We start from the raw sequence: 17,211 nt of genomic DNA on the forward strand, positions 1-17,211 counted from the left end.
AATTTGTTCACTGGGTGGGGGAGACACAATTTTATCATAGTGGAAAACAGCATTCTGGAAATGGTAGCCGACACAATGGAGAGTAGAAAGTAATGGCCATTTTGTGAATATACAACAATCTCCAACCTAGCAACCATGAAGAGCAACCAATCTATGTTCTCCAAATTCCAAATGTTCCATTGTCCCCCAAAAGTTGCATGGTGTTTTTTTAGTAGTCAGATAAAATCATTTGGGAATAACCAGAATAACTATCCTATCCATATATAGAATGGATAGGATAGGATAGGATAGGATAGGATAGGATAGGATAGGATGGGATGGGATGGGATGGGATGGGATGGGATGGGATGGGATGGGATGGGATGGGATGGGATGGGATGGGATGGGATGGGATGGGATGGGATGGGATGGGATGGGATGGGATGGGATAGCATCGCATAGCATAGCATGGCATGGCATAGCATGGCATAGCATAGCATAGCATAGCATAGCATAGCATAGCATAGCATAGCATAGCATAGCATAGCATAGCATAGCATAGCATAGCATTATGACTTTCCTGGGGATTTTTTATATTCTGATTCAGAGATGAAAAATTGTTACATTGACTGTGTTACACTGATCACTTACTCATCTCTATGCTTACCATGAATTCCAATTTCATTCAATATTTCTAAAAGCAATGAATAAAATTAACATACCAAACATAAGAAGACTGATCTCATTTGAACAATATACTGCATTGATTACATGCTTAGCGATTAAGTAACAACCACATCAAGATGGTTTAATATTCTTTGCAGCTGCTGACATTCATCCATGGATTCTCTAGCTCTAATTTGAGAATTTGCTTATTTAGGGAAATAAAGCAATTACTTTCCTTTTACATAAATATGTCCAATCTTCCCTACAGTCTAATTAGCTAAAAAATAGTTTAAGACAAATATATTGGAATATGAGTACTATGTTTTCCTTCCTGAAATGTAGGAAAGAATCCAGTCTGCCAATAAATTAGATGGAATTGTGTTTTGATCAAAACTTCATAAAAATGTGTTGTTATGAGTGTTCATTTGATTACTGTGACATGACTTATTACTATGTATTTGCCTTAAATTAATATATGGGTTGAATGTTGGAATATGTTGAGCTAGACTTAGCTAATCATAATTCTGGATATTTCCAATTCATCAGTCACCTTCTTTGTCAGCATTCCAGCCAATTCCATAGCTCCTGCCCAATCCATACTTAATTTTAAATAAATATCTTTTTTTGTGGGGAGGAATCCAAAATGAAATGGTATGGTTGGGTTGTCCCTCCCAGTGAAATAACAGATTCTGAGCTGCCACATCATACACATTGTGTACATCTTTTTATGGGTGTGTGAGTAAGGAGACATGAGCAATACAGCTTCTGTGTCCATTTTGCAGCAGGTTCTCTCTCCCGACTGATTTTTGTGGGAAGTAGAGGTTAAGTCTTGAGGAATATGTGACACCATGATTCAAGTAAGTAAAAATATAAAACTAGTGGTAAAAAGCTTGGGTAAGATTCACCTTAACAGAATTGAAGATCTGAGTTTGAATGTCATGTTACGCCAGGACTTAGTGAGGAGGTTAAAGGCACAGACCAGGAGCCATCTGCAACAGCCAGCACCAGAGTGGTCATTAAAGCCTCCTTGCAAAATGTGTGCACCAAATCATTGGATACTTTTTTGTATGGGGGAATTTAAAAGGCAAAATAAACTCATAAAGACTTGCATGTGCTTAGTATTAAATGAATTAATTTCACAGTTCACAGGGAGATGGGCTTGACTTGTTCTCCATAGCACCTGACAACAGGACAAAAAGCAATGGGTGGAAACTTATTAAAGACAGGTTCAATGTGGAACTAAGGATGGCAGTGTGAATGATTAATCAATGGAACAGCTTGTCTGCCAGAGTTCTGGGAGCTGCATTACTGGATATTTTCAAAAATGGATTGGACAACCATTGTTCTTATTCCACCAGGATGGAACAAGGACTCCTGCCTTGGGCTAGACTAGAAGACCTCTGAGGTCCATTCCAACCCAATGATTGTATGATTCTAAAGCACATAATTCACCCATTAAAATTCATGAAACACTTTTCCAAAACAGACAGAGGTCCCATCCATTTTTCCATTGCAGAAGTGATGGCCATAAATCATGGCTAGGTTCTTTAGCCCAGTGTGCCCCTGGCCAAAATAGCATCTGAGTCAGAAAGGTAGATATTTATCTTTTATTTATGCATTAGTAAAGGACAGGTCTCCCACAGATACAAGGTGAAAAGACTCTTAGAAAGGAGAGAAATTACTTTATATATAGTTCAAATTTATAGCTGTGGATGTATCTGGTGGTGAAAGGAAAGTCCGATGCTGTAAAGATTTTTTCTCCATAGGAACCTGGAATGTAAGTTCTATGAATCAAGGAAAGCTGGACATGGTCAAATAAGAGATGACAAGACTGAACATCAACATCTTAGGAATCAGCAAACTAAAATGGACAGGAATGGGTGATTTTAATTCAGATGACCATCAGGTATACTACTTCGGGCAAGAATCCCTCAGAAGAAATGGAGTAGCCTTCATAGTCAATAAAAGAGTAGGAAAAGCAATACTGGGATACAATCCCCAAAATGACAGAATGATCTCAGTTCAAATCCAACACAAACCATTCAATATCACAGTAGTCCAAGTCTATGCCCCAACCACTGGTGCTGAAGAGGATGAAATTGGCTGGTTCTATGAAGCCCTACTGCACCTTATAGAGCTAACACCAAAAAATGATGTTCTTATCATCATGGGGGATTGGAATGCTAAAGTAGGAAGCCAAAAGATAACTGGAATAACAGGCAAGTTTGGCCTTGGAGTAGAAAATGAAGCAGGGCACAGGCTGACAGAATTTTATCAAGAGAATACGATGGTCATAACAAACACTCTTTTTCAACAACCCAAGAGACGGCTCTATACATGGACATCACCAGATGGTCAACACAGAAATCAGATTGACTATGTGCTCTGCAGCCAAAGATGGAAAAGCTCTATACAGTCAGTTAAAACAAGACCAGGAGCTGACTGTGGCTCAGACCATAAGCTTCTCATTGCAAAATTTAGGCTTAAACTGAAGAAAGTAGGGAAAAGCACTAGGCCAATCAGGTATGAATTAAATCATATCCCTGATGAATATATAGTAGAGGTGACAAATAGATTTAAGGAATTAGATCTGATAGACAGAGTGCCTGAAGAACTATGGGCAAAGGTTCACAACATTGTACAAGAGGTAGCAACTAAAACCATTCCAAAGAAAAAGAAATGCAAGAAAGCAAAATGGCTGTCTGAGGAAGCTTTGCAAATAGCTGAGGAAAGGAGGGAAGCGAAAGGCAAGGGAGAAAAAGATGATATGCAGGTTCTGAGGTTTTGCTGGTAAAAAATACAGGAAACCAGAAGTTGCCTTCAAGCTTTACATTTTTATTCAGCTGAACAAAAAGACGGGCTCCTCTAAATGAGAGCAGCCCCGAAAGACAAGAAATTCTTATATTTATTCTTTCTGGTTACATAAGCAAGCCATCCAGCAAAGCTGACACGCATATGATAAAGATTTCACCCAGTAAGTCTGGCATACTGTAGATAAGAGAGCAGAAGTAACAAACATGTTCCCTTTTGGGTGTTTTCCTAAAGATATTGTAGGTTCTGGGGTGGGTTAGGACATTGAGTATTTTCCTTGCTGGCCTTTCATGACCCTGCATCCGGGACTTTGCAAGAGCCCAAAGAAAGTAGGGCCATCTGCACATTCACAATTGATATTTCCTATATTGTCCCCTAATTCAGGGTCAACAAACAAAGATACACCCAATTGAATGCAGAATTCCAGAGAATAGCTGGAACAGATAAGAATACCTTCTTAAATGAAGATGCAAAGAAATAGAAGAAAACAATAGAATAGGGAGGACTAGAGATCTCTTCAAGAAAATTGGAGAGATGAAGGGAACGTTTCATGCAAAAATGGGCATGATAAAGGACCAAAATGGCAGGGACCTAACAGAGGCAGAAGAGATTAAGAAGAGGTGGAAAAATTACACAGAAGAACTGTACAAGAATGAGCTTAATGTCCCTGATAACCACGATGAGGTGGTCACTGACTTCGAGCCAGACATCCTAGAATCTGAAGTGAAGTGGGCCTTAGGAAAGATGAGCAACAACAAAGCTAGTGGAGGTGACAGTATTTCAGCTGAGCTATTCAAAATCTTAAATGATGATGCAGTAAAAGTGCTACACTCAATTTGCCAGCAAATTTGGAAAACTCAACAGTGGCCACAGGATTGGAAAAGATCAGTTTACATTCCAATTCCAAAGAAAGGCAGTGCCAAAGAATGTTCAAACTATCGCACCATTGCACTCATTTCTCATGCTAGTAAAGTTATGTTAAAATCCTACAAGCTAGACTCCAATAGTATGTGGATCGAGAACTACCAGAAGTACAGGCAGGATTTTGAAGAGGCAGAGGAACTAGAGATCAAATTGCCAACATACACTGGATAATGGAGAAACCTAGGGAGTTCCAGAAAAACATCTACTTCTGCTTCATTGACTATGCTAAAGCATTTGATTGTGTGGATCACAACAAACTGTGGCAAGTTCTTAAAGAGATGGGAGTACCAGGCCATCTTATTTGTCTCTTGAGAAACCTATATGTGGGTCAAGAAGCAACAGTGAGAACTGGACACGGAACCACTGATAGGTTCAAAATTGGGAAAGGAGTCCAGCAAGGCTTTTATACTGTCACCCTGCCAATTTATCTTATATGCAGAGCACATCATGAGAAAGGCAGAGCTAGATGAATGAAAAGCTAGAATTAAGATTGCCGGGAGAAATATCAACAACCTAACATATGCAGATGATACCACTCTAATGGCAGAAAGTGAAGAGGAACTAAAGAGCCTCTTGTTGCGGGTGAAGAAGGAGAGTGTAAAGGTTGGGTTAAAACTTAACATTAAGAAAACCAAGATCATGGCATCTGGCCCTCTCAATTCCTGACAAATAGATGGGGGGGAAATGGAGGTAGTGACAGATTTTATTTTATTTTATTTTTTAATTCAATTTATATCCCACCCTTCTCCGAAGACTCAGGGCGGCTTTCAAGCTTAGCAGTAGCCTTCATTCTATGTATATGCCTGCTTATTAGGGCTTTCACACACACCCCAAGCGGCATTATTACAAAGTCAGCTTAATTGCCCCCAACAATCTGGGTCCTCATTTTACCTACCTCGGATGGAAGGCTGAGTCAACCTTGAGCCTGGCGGGATGCGAACCTGCAATAATTGCAGGCAGCTGGTGTTACTTAAGGAGGCATTAGCCCACTGCTCCACCAAGGCTTCAATTTTCCTGGGCTCCAAGATCACCACAGATGGGGACTGCAGCCAAGAAATTAAAAGATGCTTGCTCCTGGGGGAGAAAGCCATGGCAAATCTAGACAGCACACTAAAAAGTAGAGACATCACCCTGCCAACAAAAGTGCATATCTTCAAGGCTATGGTCTTCCCAGTTGCAATGTATGGCTGTGAAAGTTGGACCATAAGAAAGGCTGAACGCCAAAGAATTGAAGCCTTTGAACTATGGTGCTGGAGAAGACTCCTGCGAGTCCCTTGGACTGCAAGGCAACCAAACCGGTCAGTCCTAGAGGAGATCAACCATGACTGCTCTTTAGAAGGCCAGATTCTGAAGTTCAAACTCAAATACTTTGGCCACCTAATGAGAAGGAAGGACTCACTGGAGAAGAGCCTTAATGCTGGGAAAGATCGAGGGCAAGAGAAGAAGGGGACGACAGAGAATGAGGTGGCTGGATGGAGTCACTGAAGCAGTAGGCGTGAGCTTAAATGGACTCCAGAAGATGGTAGAGAACAGGAAGGCCTGGAGGAACGTTGTCCATGGGGTCACGATGGGTTGGACATGACTTCAAAACTAACAACAACAACAAAGGACAGGTCTCCCACAGATACAAGGTGAAAAGACTCTTAGAAAGGAGAGAAATTTCTTTATATATAGTTCAAATTTATTAGGTTTGGAATGTTTTCTCTCATTGGCTAGCATGATTTGAGTCATAAAGCATTTAGAGAGTATGCTCAATAACTATGTATCAGTTCATTCTATTCCATAATATTATTAGCATGATTTTGTTAATGACTAATTAAATATTCAAGGGTGGGTATTTTTACCATTCTAATGAGTTTTTGAGTTACTAAAGTTCACTTTTCTAGACAATTTTGCCTTCAGCGGACTGGAACTGGTCCTTATCAGAATCCACATTTCAGAGGGAGAATCTGGATTCTCACTTCAAAAAAACTAGAAACATTAATCAAAGGCACTCATTGTTATTGAAAATATTACCCAAATATGCTTCTTTCTCCTGCACCCACCAGTGCTGAACATGCCACAGAAAACCTATTTTGGCCCTCAAGCTCAAGCATTCAATTAAAAAAACCTGACTTTTTCGGGACACCTGAAACTGATCAGAGCCAAGGGGAAGGGATAGGCTGTATATTTCTCTGCCCCGAAGCTAAGGCAAAGAGACACAATACTAATCTAAAAAATCTAATCCTAGATTAATATACCGAAGACACAGTTTCAGAAGCATCAACCTTCTGCACCATTCATTACTAATGGGATTCTGTCTGTTATTCTCTTTGTTTCTTGTCTGTTTTTCCAATTGGAAGATGGATACTCTCAGGCTTTTTGTTTCAATTGCTTTCTAAAAGCAGGAAAATGTATTCTCTTCTTCTTCTTTCTATAGCAGGAGTAGAAAAGTTCAGAGATACTGTACAGGCTTTCTATCAGAAATAAACTATTTGGTCTTTGGGATCTTAACCATCAGTCTTTAGTGTTTAGACATTTTTTTGGACTCACATATCTGCTCTGCTAAATGCTGCCTTCAGTGACTGATTACCTCAATATCTTCCCTACACTGAGCCCACGAGATGAGAGAATTGCCCATACACTTGAATGAGTTGTGAAGGGAAGCACAGAGTGTTCTGCCTGGAGAGAGAGAGAAAAACATCTCAGGCAACTGAGATGCTAGAAAATTCTGAATCTAAGCTCTGATCCTTTAAAATGGAAATGCCTTTGAAAAGCCAAGAAGTCAGCAATGTCTTGCAGACTCAACGACCAGAGAAGCAAGAGTTGAATAATTGTTGGGTCAAAACACCGTGAAAAAGAACAAGACTGGCTTTGCTTGGCAATAAGCCATTCGATTTTCATTCTTTTGAGGAATAAGAGGCAAACCAAGGAGATGTGAGAAAGAAGGAGGGGAAAATCTCATCACTTCTAAAATGAATTTGTTATGATATTCCATCTGATGGAAAGAAAGAACTAATTGATGCATGTCGACATCCATCCTCTCCTCCTATTTCCAAAGGCCATAAGCGTTCTTCAGACAGAGGCAGGTGAACATGGGGAAGCTGTTGGAGGGTATTGGCAAATACCAGAACAACACTCAGACCATGGAGAATAGCTATGACCTAGAGGCCAATCTGGCTTTGCAAGTTAATAAAAAGCTACAAATATCCAGCCAGGCAGAGGTTCAAGGGTGACTCTACCTGAAGCAATCTTAATAGTGGTTGACCAAAATGCTTTGAAATTATTGTGGATGCTCTAGAAATGAGAGAAGATGTGAACTTTCAATTTGTAATAAGCTGTTTAAAAAAATTAATATATGCAGAGGTGCTGAGAAGAAACCAGCAGGGAATGGAGAAGCTGTATTTAAAATCAAGCTAAAAGATAGATATTACCTCTGCTGCAGCCTGAAATATATGCAAATTAGGACCCCCAGAGAAAGGAAATGCTGCCAGAGACAAGTCAAACCATATTCCAAAGTGGATAACTCATCAAGGGACTAAATACACACCCAGAAAGCAGAGTGATAAAAATGGCAAGAAGAATTTTTATCCCATTGACACAGAGATTTGCAGAACCAACTCTAAAGAGCAATATGAAGGATCTGCACTGACTCTAGTGTAATCAGTAATTTAATTAAAGAAGAGTGATTCATTGAATTCAACACAAATTACAAATCTCTCATCTATCTAGCAGATAGAATCTTTGCTGATGAATCTTTGCTGAAGGCAAAGGAACCACAATGGTGCATGGCAGATGGGGGAAGGGGACAAAGTTGAGCTATTTATTAAAGGTGCCTTGTAGGGTCCAGTGCTAAATGCTTGTTTGATGTCAGTAAAATATGCAACTGAAAAAGGCAAAGATGTGAAGAAAGGTGCCATTTTGTTATCAGTGGAAATAAGTTTCTTGAACAGGACATGCAAGAAAAATAGACTTTTATAAAAAATTACTTGTCATATTTATAACCCTGTATATAGAATTATATACAGACTTTCGTTAGTTCCCAATATAAAAAAACAACAATGAACATTTTATAAAATAAAACTGACAATTAAAATAGACAAACCTAACTCCAAGGGTGCCTGGCATCAGCTTCCAAATACTCTCTGCAAAATCAGCATTTAAGAAGTTTCTGGAAGTGACTGAATAAAACAAGATGTGCTTTTTCAAATCACACAAGATTATAGAAAGTATCAACAAAAATTGCTACAGAAAAAATAAAGATGCATATAACACTTAAATGAGAAAGACAAACCAAGTGTAAGTGCTAAATATCAAACCCAGAATTCAAATAGAAATAAGATCAAGGTAGCAGTGACTGAGACTGAAGCAGTGTTTCAGTGTAAGCCTTGAGTCAGCCAGTAAAACTTTACAAGGAAATGTAGAAACCTCAGGTAAGGTAAACATGAAGACAACACAAAGTAATTCCATTCAAAATTCTCTTTTACATTGCCAAAGAAGATGAGAAAGAAAAACCCTCCAAAATATTAAAGGAGTGCTAGTTACAGAGATTGCAAATGGGGAAAAATAAATTAAATATCTATCTTACATGAGGTTTTTTTTTTAAAAAAAAATGTGGGTTATAGAAAGTTTGTAAAATCAGAATGGGATTCCCAGTGCCACAAGGCTAAAGGATAGTCTCCTAAATATGGGTAACAAATGTGAAACATTTGCTGTGACCCATATTTCCATAAGAATGTTTCTTCATGTTACATAGCAAGGAATCCCTATGTAGATTCAGTTGGATCAGAAGACTGTCTTATTATGTAAATTAAAGTTGTGAAATATTTGAAAACTAATGGCTTGCTTGCAAGCTTCAAAAATACTCATGTGTTAAAATCAGCACTTTGAAGAAGAAGCTGGATCAAGACCTTCTTAAGGAGAAGTTCATGAAAGGAAAGTTTCTCCTCAAGCTCCTCCCCTAGTTGGTTGCTGAATGGTAAGGAGATTTTTTTCTCTCTTGCCATTGATCTATCAATTTTCCTGCCTAAGCTGGCTCTCTGGCAATGCTGTCCCCTATATTTGAATGGGAGCACTTAGTAAGATGACCAAGATGACTTTTGGATGGCTATGGACCTATTTGGGAAGGGAAGTCTTGAAGATTCTAGTTCCTTTTGGGAGCAGTCAGAAAGTCATGGACATCCATCTTCCTGTCAGCATTCTGTAAGCATGTGTTGAAAGAAAAATCTTCATCAGGGTCCAATGCAAGCTGGGAATAAACAAAATGGAGACTGCTTTAGAAAGAGGATTGTAGTTTATTGAAGAGGAGAGCCAGAGAATGATGGCTCTGGGAAAGCTGACTACATGTAGTAGGGAGTGGTGGGTTTTTATACTTTCTTGAGCTTTTGTTTGGAGTTGTTCCTGTGGCATGAACTTTGACTTGAGACTGAGTTTACCTTTCTGGTACTCTGTTGGTAGTGGGTTAATCCTATTATGTCCCAAAGACCATATCCTGTTTCCCTGGAACTGTGGCTGATGACTGTTGGATTTTTGGTGTGAGGGATTGTTGATTCTAGGGATCTTTATCTTTTTAATCCAAGCTTCCTGGCTCCAATCTTTCTGACAAGATTATCACATCTGCATTTCTGCAGACCTGGTTTCTGTTTGGGGCAGAGAGACTTGGGGGGGTTAGTTTCTGCCTTTAAGATTTTGGGGTAATATATTCTGCCTTTTTAATATTTTCCAAAATAATTTTTCTCTGGATTCTTCCCACACATGTCTAGATCTTAATGTCACTTTTTGAATTTTTACTTTGTTTTTTATCTTTAAAAGTAGATCAGCTGGCTATTTCAATCCCCTGCTAGACTTTAGCTGTTCTCATTTTTCTTTTTCCATTTGATTTATGCTATTTTTCTAAATAACTTTTATTTTCCATATGGAAATAAAGTGTGCTTGTGGATGGTGGACTACTTTCCTTTGATTTACATTGATATCAAACTGTCATCACAAGATTTTAGTATCTTTCTAATTTGAAAAATACTTGGTAGTTTATTTCTTTTTAATTTTTCTGTTAATCTTGGATCAAAATATCCAGAAAATACCTTTCTTGTTTACTTCAGCTTCAGCTTTTTTGTTCCCTGATTACAGACAACCAGTGGCTGAAATCTGAGCAAAGACCTTTTGGCAACATGCAACTTTTAGTTGAAAGCGTTTTTAAAAAGTTTGATGAGATGATAATGGTCATGGAAAAAATCTAGAGGCACGTAGTTTTAGAGGAATCTGATTCAGAGATATTAGCTGTACAGATAGAGAACTTCCGTATTTTCCGGCGTATAAGACGACTGGGCGTATAAGACGACCCCCTACATTTCCTGTTAAATTATAGGGTTTGGGCTATACTCGCCGTATAAGACTACCCCTCTTCCAACGCACACCAAATAAAAATTAAAAAACATCAGATTTGATTTTAATATGGAAATTTTAATTCAAATGCTTATGACATGCAGGTACTTAGTAGGAAAACTGTTACTTATAAACATAAGGCTGTTTGTCATCAAACATGTAAACATAAAACAGTGCAAGTGGATTAAACTTAATAATAATAATAATAACAACAACAACAACAACAACAACAACAACAATAATAATAATAATAATAATAATAATAATAAGTTGGAAGGGACCTTGGAGGTCATCTAGTCCAACCCCCTGCTCAGGCAGGAAACCCTACACCATTTCAGACAAATGGCTGTCCAGTCTCTTCTTAAAAACTTCCAGTGTTGGAGCATTCACCACTTCTGGAGGCAGGTTGTTCCACTGGTTAATTGTTCTAACTGTCAGGAAGTTTCTCCTTAGTTCTAGGTTGCTTCTCTCCTTGACTAGTTTCCATCCATTGCTTCTTGTCCTGCTTTCAGGTGCTTTGGAGAATAGCTTGGCTCCCTCTTCCTTGTGGCAGTCCCTGAGATATTGGATCACTGCTATCATGTCACCCCTCACCCTTCTCTTCGTTAAACTACACATACCCAATTCCAGCAACCATTTCCTATTTTCGTAATTCACTTTTTCACTTTTCCTAATTCACTCTAAAGCTTTCCCTGCGCAGAGCCTTAAGTAACACCAGCTGCCTGCAATTAGTGTAGGTTCACATCCCACCAGGGTCAAGGTTGACTCAGCCTTCCATCCTTCCGAGGTAGGTAAAATGAGGACCCAGATTGTTGGGGGCAATAAGCTGACTTTGAAATAATGCTGCTGGGGGGGGGTGAAAGCTCTAATAAGCAGGCATATACATAGAATGAAGGCTATTGCTAAGCACATTGATTTGTGCTTTAAATTGTAAGCCGCCCTGAGTCTTTGGAGAAGGGCGGGATATAAATGGGATTTTAAAAAAAAGATCAAATGGGAGATCCGCTCCAGGTTTTCCAGCCAGCCCGCCCAGTTCCTGAGTCAAATGTGTCCTTAGAGCTAAGCAGCTGCTCTGGCTGTGGCATTCCCCACCTGCCTTTCCAGTTGGGATAGACTACAGCTGCTCTTCAACTTTAGAAGGAAAGACGCCCAGACCCCATCCTGTAAAAAATCACAGACTGCAGCTTCTTCTCAAATTGGTCCCACTTTCCCTGCGCAGACTAAATGAAAGATCCGCTCCAGGTTTTCCAGTCAGCCTTGTCCCTAAAGTTTCAGCACCCGGCGTATAAGATGACCCCTGACTTTTGAGAAGATTTTCATGGGTTAAAAAGTCGTCTTATACACCGGAAACTACGGTAACTGAGTTGATTGCATACATCACTCTGAACTTCAAGTCTGTATTTGTTTACTTATCTGGACTTTGTGGGGAAGACAGACCAATTGTACAGATTGAAGGTATTACATTTAACTAGACAAAAAGTGATAAGAAATTGTATCAAGAAACAAATATTTGATCCAAGATGGATTACTCTTAAATTTTGGGATGATTTGGGATAGATAAGATGCCATGATAAATTTTCTATGAATAGTTTGTTAACAAAGGGTTTTGAAACTTTAATCTTGTCCTTTTCGTTATTATTGTTCTTCCTGTTAACTATTTTATCATTAATATAGCATAGGTCAATAGTTTGCAAATAGATTTTCTACTTTTAAAAAAATGAGGGGGGAGCTGTTTCACAACTGGTTGGAACTAATATTTTTTTATTTTTTTTATTTTAATCCCATTTATATCCCGCCCTTCTCCGAAGACTCAGGGTGGCTTACAATCTAAACACAAATTAAATGTGCTTAGCAATAGCCTTCATTCTATGTATATGCCTGCTTATTAAGGCTTTCGCCCGCCCCCCAAGCAGCATTATTACAAAGTCAGCTTATTGCCCCCAACAATCTGGGTCCTCAGTTTACCTACCTCGGAAGGATGGAAGGCTGAGTCAACCTTGAGCCTGGTGGGATGTGAACCTGCAATAATTGCAGGCAGCTGGTGTTACTTAAGGAGGCATTAGCCCACTGCTCCACCAAGGCTCTTGTAGCAAAATATTGTAGCAAAGTATTAATCAGTATTCAACCAATATATGTATATGTGTTGCGTTCTTTTTTTTCTTTTCTTTTTTTAATGCACTTTATAAAAGTCTTGTATAATTTGAGTTTTTTCTTTGTTTTTTTATTATTATTATATTTCTTGGAGTTTTTAATTTTAACTTTTTAAAAATTAAATAAAAATTGCTAAATAAAAAAGAAAAGTTTCACCTTTTCCTGTCTACATTCCTCTTCCTTTTTTAAATCTTTTTTTGTTAAAGATTTTTGCAGAAATAAAAGGTAAACATGAAATTATATGAAGTAAAATTAAGAAAGAGGAAAAAATAAGACAAAAAGTGTGAAATAGAAGAAAAAAAGAAAAGATATATAAAGTAGCAACGTTACAGCAGTTAAGATTTATTATCTCTTCTGCCTCTTATATCATAATAGACTTCCTCCTATATGCAACTCTTTTTAATCATCAAATCCATAAGTCACTAGTTCAGTTTTTTCCATTTTCAGCAAAAAAGGTCTCCAGTCCTTAATAAAAGTACTTATCTTATACCTGATCAAACAGGTCAGTTTTGTCATTTCCCTGAATTCTATCATCTTTACAATCCATTCCTCCATGTGGGCATTTCATTATTTTTTCATCCTTGTGCATATAATAGTCTTGCTGCTGTTACAATGTCCAAAAGCAATTTTCTATAGGTCTTTTCAAATTGGCTATCCATAAATCCTAGTACAAAAAGTTATTGCTTCGTTAGTAGTCTTTATATATTTGTATCCAATGTGTTTCTGCTTTTTTGTAAGCTCCCCCAAGCATGGTAAAATGACCCTTCGTGCTTTCCAAATTTCCAATATATAAAGGCACAAGTACTTTTATATATCTTAGATAATTTCTCATGTGTCATATACTAACCATATACTAACTCATGTGCTATATACATTAACAGTGTATCATTTTATGAAAGTTCTCAAATTGTAACACAGTATGAATGTCAATCCTTTTGACTACATTCTTTCCATTCGTCAATTGGTATATCATAACCAAAATTCTTAGTCCATTATATCATGCATTCTTTAATTTGTTCTTTCTCCATTTCAATCTTAGCAAAATTTTGTATATTTTAGTAATCATATGATCATCACGAGTACATAATTCAATTTAAAATTCCATTTTGTGTGATTCAATTCCAATTACTTTTTATCTATACAAAATCTCTCTTTTAATTATGCATGTGTATCTCTTCCTGTATTCATTCTGACATTCAAAATATTCATTCAGACTTATGTAGATGGTCTGATTATAGGCAATCAGTAGAAATCAGAACTAAGTCTTAACATTTTGGAACATTTAAACTATCATAGTTTCACCATCAACAACAAAAAAATCTCTCTAGGAATTCAAACCATTAAACAGGTAGCAATGAAAAATCAAGTACTGCAAATCAAACCATCAAGCCCAGAGTTGCTAAGATTTCTCCAACCATAACGTGGCAATAGACTTCTTGCTGGTTATTATTCACCCTTGGATATGGAGAGAACCTAAAATGAATTTTGATCATTGTTCCTCAGTTCTCAGGCTCTTCGCCTCCTGTTTTGTCAGCTTTTGCCGTCTCTTAAACGCTGGTAGAAGTGGAAGAACTAGGTGACATTTCTTGGCATTCAGGTAGAATGTAAGATAGATTCGAAGTACTCAGTCAGAAGCATAAAGTCAGAAGACAATCCAGAGGAACATTTTTAAAAACAAGATTAAATGATGAGCTACCAGTGATAAAGCCAGATATTATTCAGCTGGGAGAATCTGATACAAACAAAAAAGAAAGAGTGCATCAAGTAACCATGAGTGGATTGCAGTCAAAAGGTACAAAGATACCGTGCATTCAAAAGCTAGATGACCAGCAAACAGTAATCCAAGACCTAAATAAATTGGATTAAAAGCAGAGAAAGGCAGAATACTAGAAAATTTACAAGGACGTCTCTTTTTATATGGCAATCAGTTGGAAGCAGTTGCCTATTGCCCTTGTGTCCATAAAAGAAGAATATGTGTCAGAGGCCCAAGTGTGCCAAGTGTTTGATGTCTGAACTAAACATTATATTTGCAAGCAGTAAAGGATGTATTCAGTTCTCTCAGAAAGAGATGAATTTTGGAACGGTGCATTGATGCCAAATATCATTATGCACAAGACGTTTTCTTTCTTATCAGTTCAGGCACCAGCCAACTTCTCTCAATCTGAAAATTGTACCTGTACTATATTAGTCAAACCATCTCTTTTTTTCCTGTTGGTCAGTATTCCTATTCAACAAAACCTATGTGGAAGTAAATTCCATTGACTCTAGCAAGGTTTGATTCTGAACTGGAGTACACATGATTGCACTGTGTTTAACCTAGCTTATACAATGGAAATGTACATTTCTTTTATTTTTATTTTATTTTAATTCCATTTCTATCCCACCCTTCTCCGAAGACTCAGGGCGGCTTACAAGCTTAGCAGTAGCCTTCATTCTATGTATATGCCTGCTTATTAGGGCTTTCACACACACACACACCAAGCGGCATTATTACAAAGTCAGCTTAATTGCCCCCAAAAATCTGGGTCCTCATTTTACCTACCTCGGAAGGATGGAAGGCTGAGTCAACCTTGAGCCTGGTGGGACTCAAACCTGCACTAATTGCAGGCAGCTGGTGTTACTTAAGGAGGCATTAGCCCACTGCTCCACCAAGGCTCTTCTTATACATTATATAAATTACTCTCAGGAATATTTGTATTAGGGAAAATTCTGTGCAAAAAAGTGTATTTTGGGAGGAATGTGAAAAACATGTGTACATATTTGTAAGAGCTTTTAAGAAAAGCAAACAGCTTCCGGTGGCGACGCGACGCTGAAGACAGCCGTTTTTGGGCTGCCCGCTCCGCAGCTGTGTTTTTCCATCGTAAACAGCGCCGATCAACTGTTTAGATGGATTTGAAGCCCCCTCCTCGGGAGAAGAGGAGGGGGTGAGGCCCCAGGTAGGGGTTGAGCTCTCCAGGGCCGCCTGAGCTGAGAGTTTGGGCGGCTGAAGAATTGAGCCCCCCCGAAGCCTGGGTTGCTCCGAGCTGCGCAGCGTCTCTGCTCCGTGATTTTTGGAGCAGAGCCAGGCGTTAGCAACCACCCCTGCCAAAAGGAAATACTTTTGATTATCAAGATACAGGCAGAGTGGTACAGGAGGTCAAGGTGATGTGGACTCTTATCTTTACTCTCTAGCTCAATGGATTTTATAGCTTTAAAGTGAAAGTGCGCAATAAGTGAAAGTGGGGGAAGATGGCGGCTAAAACTTCTAAAGCTCTTCGGAGTGCGGGGTCTTCCCTGGTGCAACAGACCTCATTGCAAGCTTTGCTTCCTCCTGCACCTCCTCCGGCATTGACGCTTAAGGATTTACAAGATGCTCTTGGAAAGCATTCACAATTGATGTCTGACATGATGGATGAAAAGTTGAAAAAGCTGGAGGAGAAAATGGAGGAGAAAATGGAGAAATTGGAGAAGAAGATGGAAGAGAAGTTTAGAGCAATGAGGGTGGACATGTTGTCTATGATTGAATCTGTAGCTGAATGTGTGCAACAGCTGGATGTAAAAGTGGAGGATCTCAGTCAAAAGAACTCTATATTAGAAGCAAAGGTATTAGAAAATGAAGATATAAGGGATAAAATGGACGGAGAATTGAGCCTTGTTCAGTTTCATCAGATGCAGTATGCTATTAGAATCAGGGGTTTAAAGGAGAATTGTAAAGAAGATTTAAAGCAGCTGATTTCTGAGGCTCTGGAAGGGGTACTGGGCCAGCCAGCATCAGAAATTCAGGGAAATATGGACAAATTTTTTCATGTAAATTCATGGATTGCAAGACAGAGGAAGTTACCCAGAGATGTGGTGGTCTATTTTAAAAAGAGAGTAATTAGAGATGAAGTCATTCAAGCTGCCTATGATACTAAATTGGTAGTGGCTGAGCAAGAAGTCTTGGTTTTAAAAGAGATTCCTCCGAAGATTTTAAGGAGAAGGAAAGATTTTGCATTTCTTAGTACAGGAACTTAAGAAATGTGATATTAAGTTTAGATGGGAGATTCCAGTTGGACTGGTGGTGACGCACGAAGGTAAAAGACATCGTCTGGTTACTGTGGCCCAGGCATGTGATTTTTATAGCAATGTGTTAAAAGCAACCCCCCTATAATTTTTGGAAGCTGTAAAGGGATACGGCGAGGGAAAGCTTCAAGATGTTGCAGATAGACAGACAGAGGACAATGGTGTTGGAGGGGATCAAGTTACAGTCTCATCGGTTGTTGCAGGAGGCCAGAGGATGATGCGTGCCGCCCTAAGAAGAGCGAGACGAGAGCAAGAGCAAGACCAGCAGAAAGTTATGGA

This window comes from Vipera ursinii (genome assembly GCF_947247035.1).
Source record: "Vipera ursinii genome assembly, chromosome: 1".
Lineage (NCBI taxonomy): Eukaryota > Metazoa > Chordata > Lepidosauria > Squamata > Viperidae > Vipera > Vipera ursinii.